General features: G+C 49.0%; 1 long non-coding RNA gene across 1 annotated transcript; it reads right to left on the reverse strand.

The window, feature by feature from the left end:
• Window positions 1–510: 510 nt before the first annotated feature.
• Window positions 511–8,183, reverse strand: LOC109299740. Its single transcript, XR_002097982.1, has 3 exons — window positions 7,531–8,183; window positions 4,799–4,805; window positions 511–521 (listed from the first exon to the last, which is right to left on the reverse strand). It is a non-coding gene; the product is annotated as an uncharacterized LOC109299740 (long non-coding RNA).
• Window positions 8,184–8,624: the final 441 nt, after the last annotated feature.

Consider the following 8,624-nt stretch of genomic DNA (forward strand, 5'->3'; position numbering starts at 1 on the left):
ACTTCCCCACAGCACATACCCTACATGCCCAGCTACTAGACAGAATGAGACCTGCTGGCAGGAGCTGTGGCTGCAGGGGCAGCTGTCCTCACATCCTGGTGAGTGAAGGGGTCAGAGGGAGCTCTAACTGCTCTTTGGTAAGAAAATCAAAGGCAAACAGCAAAACATATAGGTATTTAGAATTAATTTTATTATGATGATAGAGACACTGGTAGGGTTCCAAACTGCTTTAACATTTTAGATATGCCAATAAAACATTGCCTAACTGGTGTGTGTGTGTGTGTGTGTGTGTGTCGATAGATAGATAGATTAAGGCTGTGCAAAATGGCACCATTCCGTTTTGACTTGCATTTCAATGGAACAGCATTTCATTTCAATTCAAAACCTCTGTTCTGTTTCATTTTGTCAAAATGTTGACACTGTTTTGAGTTTCGCCCATAGGCTATAATGGAGAAGCTCGAAACAGCCTCTCTCATCCAGCAGGCAGATTGGGGACTGCAACCTCGGGAGGGCTGCGGAGGCTGTACCAGTTTCATAGATTCATAGATTAAGGGTCGGAAGGGACCTAGTAAATCTTCTAACCCGACCCCCCGCCAGGGCGGGAGAACAACAAAAAACCCCAAAAAGAGAAACGGGACTCAAACGAGTCCAGCCAGGTAGGCATCCAGCCTCTTCTTAAAGACCCCCAGGGTAGGGGCCAGCACCACTTCCCTTGGAAGTTGGTTCCAGCTCCTAGCCGCCCTAACCGTGAAGTAGTTTTTGCGGATGTCCAATCTATACCTCCTCTCCATCAGCTTGTGCCCATTACTCCTTGTTATGCCAGCGGGCGCTAGGGGAAACAGCGTCTCCCCCAAACCCCTCTGGTCCCCCCTAGTGAGTCTATAGACAGTCACCAGGTCCCCCCTTAGCCTTCTCTTGTGGAGGCTGAATAGGTTCAGGTCCCGCAGTCTCTCACTGTAGGGTCTGCCCTGTTGTCCCTGGATCATGCGGGTGGCCCTCCTCTGGACCCTCTCCATATTGTCCACATCCCTCTTGAAATGGGGCGCACAGAACTGGACACAATACTCCAGCTGTGGCCTGACCAGCGTCGCGTAGAGGGAGAGGATCACCTCCTTGGCTCTACTCGAGATGCACCTGTGGATGCACGACAAGGTCCGGTTAGCCCTGCCAACCATGACCTCGCATTGTCGGCCCATGTTGTCCTGGGGTTGCAGACCTCTGATCTGCCTGCCAGATAAGGGAGGGAACCCAGGTGCTGCTGCCTGGGCTGATGCCAGCACACTACTGGCCCCAGGCAGCAGCACCCAGCTTCTGTCGTCTGGCAGGTAGATTGGGGGCCACTACCCTGAGAGGGCTGTGGGGGCTGTGCAATCAGGCTCAGCTCCCTTCCCCAGCCCGATTGAGCTGATGAAGGGAACTGAGCCCCATCTCTGAGTTCCCCTCCCCAGTGCTGTGATAGATCAGGCAGGAGAACAGAACTGAGCCCGATCACTCAGTTCCCCTCCCCAGCACTGTGATCCATTGGACTGGGGAAGGGAACAGAGCCTGATTTCTCAGTTCACCTCCCCAGCGCTGTGATCAATCAGGCTGGGGAAGGCAACTCAGTCCAACTGAGCTGAGTTCCCCTCCCCAGCACTATGATCGGGTTGGGGAAGACAACTCAGCCCAGCTGAGATGAGTTCCCCTCCCCAGTGCTAAGATCAGGATGAGTTGCCTTCCCCATCCCGATTATAGCATTGGGGAGGGGAACTCGGCTCAGCTGGGCTGAGTTGCTTTCCCCAGCCCAATTGATCGCAGTGCTGGGGAGGGGAACTGAGCAATTGGGCTCAGTTCTCCCCAGCCCAATCCTAGAGCTGGGGAGGGGAACTCAGCCAGTCTGCCTCAAACTCATTTTGTTTCAAGGCTGTTTTGAAGCTCTTTATTTTGTTTCAATTTCACTGTTTCAAACTTAAAATGAGTTGAAACAGTGTCGAAACAAAACAGTTGGCGAAATTTTGCACAACCCTAATATGTGTGTGTGTATGTGTGTGTATATATATATATATAGAGAGAGAGAGAGAGAGAGAGAGAGAGGGAGAGAGCGTAGTCTTTTGTTGACGTATTTTACAGAGTGACTTTGGAATTTTTTTTACCTGGGATTTTTCAGTTTTTAAATGGGGAACACCAGAATTCCTGCTAGTGAGGCAAATGGCAGTACCCAGGCAGAGGATCCTGCTCAGAGCTGGCACCCAGGACCCAGCTGGAGGTGACTGATCTCCTGCCCACTTGTGGACATGGGGCTAACAGGACATGTTTTAACAGTTCAAAGCAGGCCAACACACTGAGAACATATTCCATGTGATAGCTGCCCAGATGGCCAGGCAGGGGCACATATGGCAGTAGTGTGCCAGCTCTGCAGCCATAGCCCACTGGCAGCTGGCCCAGAGGGGCAGATACCTCTAATGGCCATGCAGTCCCCATCTGGGTCTGGCAGGTGTGCAGCCTTGGTGCCACCTGGTGTAGGTGGCAGCAGGTCACAGCCAGGCAGCAGCCCACACTGCTAGACTGCTGCAGCGGGTAGAGGGTGCAAGGAACTCTCAGGTTCACCAGTCCAGCTGGCACAAGAGGTGTCCCCATGTACTAATTGGCCGGGCCCCAGAAGCTTCTGAGAGCAAGTGGCCCTGAGCTACTTGCTAGGGCAGCTTTTTGTACTGCTGGGGCTAGCACAGGGCACCTCTTTTTACTTCTGGGGCCAGTATCTATGATCCAGGAGGAGCCAGGCAAGGTTATTTTGCCCCAAGTGGTACATACACTGAGTTAAAAAGCCCTGGCTTAAATTTGCACCACTTCTGTTTGAACTGCTGCAAGCACACATGCCTGCATGTCTGGACACAACTTAAGGTGATCCATTGCCAATGAGCTAGGTACAGTTTCATTTAATGCACACTCACAAACAACAAAGGAAGAATTTGAACGTTCATACTTTGCTATAAAGCTGGAAACCACTTGATGGTGGTTGAATATAATAATATCTCTGTCTCTGGGTGGATTTAACATCCAAATGTGTAAAGTAACATGAAAATCTAATTAATGTATGGAAACATTTCTAAATTAGACTTTCTTTTCAAGTGCTGAAAGTTTGACAGTCTTTTATGCTGTATTATGGAACTGTGCTAGCAATTCCATAGTTATGTGTATAATCAGCTTTAAATTATAAATTTTATTTAAAAAAAAGGAAACATCCATCCCATGACTTTGGAAAATAAATATAATGAATGTGAAATTTCTTATGCACGGTCTTCAACGAGAGAGGAAATGTGCTTGTAGGGAAATTAATGGCAGTCAAACGAGCTATTAGAAAAATGTTGATTATGCAAACTCTTACTCGTTAATTTTGTAAACACCCCCACACTCTGTACAACTGACTAATTCTAGTAATAAGCATAATATTATTTATATATTAACACCATACTGTGCTTCTTCGTATTTTATAATGTAGAGAAAGCTATTGCAGAAGTGAGAGAGTCACAGAGAGATAGTGTCAAGTGGTTATTGATATGGCAAAAAAAAAGTGGGGGTTGTTTGAGAGCTTGAATGTGGATTGTTCAAACTTTCAAACTTTGTTTTTCAGAATTTCAGCATTAGATTAAAATATTCTTGAGTTCAAACACTTTTAAAATAGCTAAAACACTAATAACTAACCCTATCTGGCAGGCTCCCATCACTGTCCTTCAGTTGATCAGCGGGTAATTAGCAGACAGAGTCTAGTGAACCTTCTCCTTCAGACAAAGTATTAGAACAAGTGATTGCAAATATTCTGCTGTTCTGTGGTTCAGTTAACCATAACAATGTTTACATTCTCTGTTGGGCAGACTTCAAGGTTTGCCCTTCTCCAGCAACTGCAGGCACATGTGAAACTACTCAGCATTTTTTACACTGTGAGAGAAGATATGGTAAGGACAAAAACTAATGGCAATACTGTTTTCATATTTAATTTTCTATATCATAATAAGTTACTCTTTGCCTAATAACTAAATACTAATAACTGCCTCAGCTTAGGATTCACAAACAGGAGTTACTTCACCTAAGCCCACAGAACACACTTAACACACACTGGAAAAATCTAAATTCAGTGTCTGTGATGACTTTCATTGAAAAACACTGAAGGTAGTGATACCTCCTGTTACACAATACCCTAGAGATTAGTGTGCTCATCCAGGAAGTGAGAGACAACCTAGGCTAGGACTTTCCAAAGTTTTGTTCATGGAGGGGGACACTTAGTGAAACGGACATCACACTGGGAACGACATAACAAAATGAATCTGCAATGCAATACTTTTATGTTCAAAGGATGTAATGTAATGGGCCTTCCATATACAAATTTATAATCACTAATAATTTTTGTGATTCTGTTACTACTGAACAGTCATTAAGATACTGCCTTGTTGATCAGCTGCTTCTGTCCAAGGTGGCCATTATTCAGAATTCCCCTTGTGATCTGCATGTAAACATTTTGCAGGCCATAAGTGACACTTAAGCTCCACTCTGGGAACACCTGTTATAGGCCATGTAACTTCTCCCAGGAGGTTCGATAACCACAATGGCACTGCACCCTCTGTTGAAGTTGGGCTACCAACCAGAAAGGAATGCAGAAGTCATTCAGAAGTCATGGGACAGAAGGAAAGCAATCCGGAAGGAATCTGAATTTATAGCCCCGTGAGGATGGCACTCTCCTACAGTGGGGAAGTCCTTGATTCTGGTCCCTGTTTCCAATAATTTTCACTTATTTTATCCAATTATTTCCTAATATAAATTGTACAAACAGCCTTACTCAGGGCTGCCTGTAGCCACATAATCTGGGAGAGAGGCAGGATTTTACATACCCTCATTTTGGTGTTTTTTTACTGCTAGGGTTGTAGTGTTCTGAATCCTAATCTAAGGAGTCTTGCTCTCCCCATTAAAATTAAACAGAATGCAAACAGTCTTAGGTCTGGTCTGGTCTGGTCTGGTCTGGTCTGGTCTGTGGAGGCCATAAGTAAACATTTAAAACAGCACAACAACGTCCAGCATCAGCATGCCTGGTCACCAACACCATATCACTGGCTTCTTCCAAAAACTACTTCTATTTCTCTAAGCCTCCATTACTTTACTTTTCATTACTGAGAGAAATGGACTCAATATTTTTTTCCTTGTTACTGAGTTCTTCAGCATCACTGTTGCATTTTTTAACCAAACTTTGCCAAAGGATAAGAAAGGAACAAGACAGGAAGCTGAGTATACAGTTATCACAATTGTAAATTCAAAGAAAGAATAATTGCTTACTTGAATGGTCATTTGGAGGAAAGGGGCATCAGAAGAGATCCAGAAGGGGACACTGAGCAGAACACATCAAGCAGTGCCTGCTGTCCCCTTAATGAGTCAAGGAAGTTTATGGACACTGACCAGTGAAACTCTGCCCAGGGACATGAGCAGAGGAGTGACAGGAAATCAGCTCCACACATGCCCACATTTCTCTTAGGCAGAGCCTCCTTCCTGGTCTTGTATATGGCCACTTTGGCCAGAGCCAGGAGGAGGTTGACCACACACAAGGTCCCAGCAGCAGTGGCTGGTCAATATGGGGTGCTTGGGCACCACCCCAATTTCAAAATGACATGATCAATGTCATGATTATGCTTATGCAGCATGCATATACAACAAAAAGTTGAGTATGCCGGTAAACACCTCGGGGTGATCTCCTTACCGCCTGAGTGCCACATGAGAAGTAGAAACACTTGAACAGTTCGAATGGATTGCAATAACCACGTGCTTAAGTGGGCAGCAGGGTGCCTGTACTGACACCCCAGCGTAGATAAAAAGCTGTTGGGAGGAAGGCGGAAAGACAGGGGGCACAATGTGCAGAGACATGCACATGGCCCCAGGCAGCCTGCAGAGCAGCTCCAGCAGGTAAGTGGAGAGAGGGATTGAGGCCCCTTTAGGGAGGTAGCTGGGCAGGGCTGTGGCTGCTGCCCAGCCAGGTGGGGCTTAAGGCTGGGGCTTGCAATGCATGCCTCCAGGGCCCCAGTTGGGAGCAGGATGGGGCCACAGGTGGCTCATCTGGGGGAGGGAGAAGGCTAGTTCCTCACTTCTGCATGCACTCCCAGGGGGAAGAGGGGACATGTAACCAGGGCAGGCACAGGCTGTGGGTTTGATCTCCTGTCCTGCTTCCCTTCCCTGGGGCTCCTGGAGTTGGTGGGTGCAACCCAGTGCAGCTGGGGACAGTGGGGCCATGCGGGAATTCCTCACCACTTCTAGCCCCCCACCCCTCGCTGCCCTGGCGATGTGCCTCCTGCACCTGCTGCTGCTTTGAGGAGCCCCATGCCACTGCCTTGGCAATGTACCCCCTGCACACAGGGCTGGAGTGAGGGCAATGGCACTGGGCTTCTCAAAGCAGCAGCAGGCATAGGGGGTGTCTCACCAGGGCAGCAGGGGAGGGCTAGAAGTGGCAAGGAATACCTGTGCAGCCCCACTGTCCCCAGCTGCACTGTCATTCCTGATGTGACAATCCATCCCCTGCACCTGTCTCATAGTTCACCAGCCATGCCTGGGTCCCAGATCTTGAGGGAGCCATGAATGGAGAATGCATAACAAAAAAGGTGTGGGGAGAAGTGCAACTAGAACCTTAGTAAGAGGTTCCAGATGAGGCAGAATAGAGGCTGCAAGAGAGGCATACACCAGGAGCTTCCTCTGTTGGCAGAAGGGGAAGGTGTCAGTGGTGTCCGTAAAGCATGCCAGATACATGTTCATGGAGATGGCTTCATGAAAGGGCTGTCATCTGAGGTCCCTGGTGGCTCTTGAGATCAGGGTGAATACAAACTTGTCCACCAGGGACTCTCACCTCTGCCCTCACCTGTGGTCTCCCACCGTTTCTAGTCAGGGCAGGATATGAGGATGGGATGATGGTTGTGTGGAGCACAATCATGTAGAACTGGTGGTGGTCTGTTGTTCAGAGGCAGAACAGCTTGAAATCCCCAAGCCTGCTAGAATGGTGGGGCAGGGAGTGCCATGGGGCCTATCATGGCAGTGGCCCCAGGACTGGTTCTGGAGGGCTGGTGGATACAGGGGGCAGGGACTGTCCTCATGCAGAACCTGGTTGATATAGGCAAAGGCAGTTGGCAGTAGGCCAGTCTTTACCTCTTGGAGTAAGTGGCAGGGAGCACATAGCATGACCAGCTCAATGCACCAGGCCAGCACAGACGGATCTGCCCACCCATACTTGGCATAGTCCAAGAGATCCCCAATATGAATAATGTTGACTGGGACCATCCTCTGGTGCACCCAGGGAACCTCTCTTGCTGGCATCAAGAGCTGTGGATTGTTTAGCAGGGTCTCAGCAATGAGGTCAGTGCCCCAGGCGACCTTCTCTAGGTACATGGAGGCAGAAACCAGCCTCCAAGCCCTGAGAAAGATCCTGGTAGACATCTGGCAACTCCTCTGGGTCCTGCCTGGGGAGATCTTGCAGATGGAAGAGCTGCTGATTGTATTGGAACCCTTGGAGGTGGTAGAGGATGGCACGGTTGATAAGGTACCACATCACATGGTTACCAGCACTGTACACAAGCCTCTGCAGGGTCTGAAGATGGAAGGTGTGTGCCTGGTTGTGGAATCAGACCAGGGTCTGCCCACCCTCCCACAAGGAGAAGCTTAGGACACCTGCAGATACCCAGCACTGTCCCAGCCAGATGATCTCCAGCAACTTTCACTGGGGGTCTGGCCAAGGTGTTGAAACAGTGCCAAAGCATGGACAGGACAAGCTGGTTGATGACCAGCACATTCCCATGAAGAGAGAGACACAGCAGCAGGCCTGCAGCCAGTCAGACACCCTGACTTCTAGCTGATGCCAGTTCTCTGGTGGGCAGGGGTGACTGGGGCACAAGTAGACCCCCAAATAGAGCAGCAAGACCACACCCCATTAGATGCTTTGGAACGCAGATGGGAACAAGCTCACCTGCCATTGGGCAACCAGCGTCAGGCCAGAGCTCTTGACCCAGTTGACCTGAGCAGAGGAGGCTGCTGAATAGAGGGATTGGCAGGTCTCCACCTACACCAGGTCACCTTGGACAGTGAAGAGCATATAGTTGGCTTACAGGACCACCTCCATAGCCAGTTCCTAAAGCACCAGCCCTACCACTTCCTTGTGCAGGAGACGTGGGAACAGCTCAAGGATGATGGCACAGAGCTGGCCTCACAGTGGACTACCCTGATGCACTCCCCACCTGAAAGGGATGGATTCTGTCAGCCTCCAGTTGAACTTGACCATGCAATCTAAGAAGGTTTACAGCACCTGAAGAAACAGCCAGAAGCAGGGACCAAAGCCAAACACCCTCAGCATGCCTGTGAGGTACCCATGATCCACCCTGTCAAACACCTTCTCCTGGTCATGAAACAGAAAGGCAAATGACAGTCAATCCATGCAAGCAAGCTAGGAGAGGTCCTGTGCCAGGTACAGGTTGTCAAAGATGGAGTGGGGGGTGAATCACATCCACCTGCACAGACCTCAGGCACAGAGATGGCTTTCAGTATGATGTTATAGTCTGAACAGAGAAGCGAGACTGAGTGCCAGTTCCTCAGGTCATGGAGGCCCCCATTCTTCAGCATCAGGGATAGGA

Source organism: Gavialis gangeticus, unplaced genomic scaffold (assembly GCF_001723915.1).
Source record: "Gavialis gangeticus isolate Ggan-Ray unplaced genomic scaffold, GavGan_comp1, whole genome shotgun sequence".
NCBI classification, from domain to species: domain Eukaryota; kingdom Metazoa; phylum Chordata; order Crocodylia; family Gavialidae; genus Gavialis; species Gavialis gangeticus.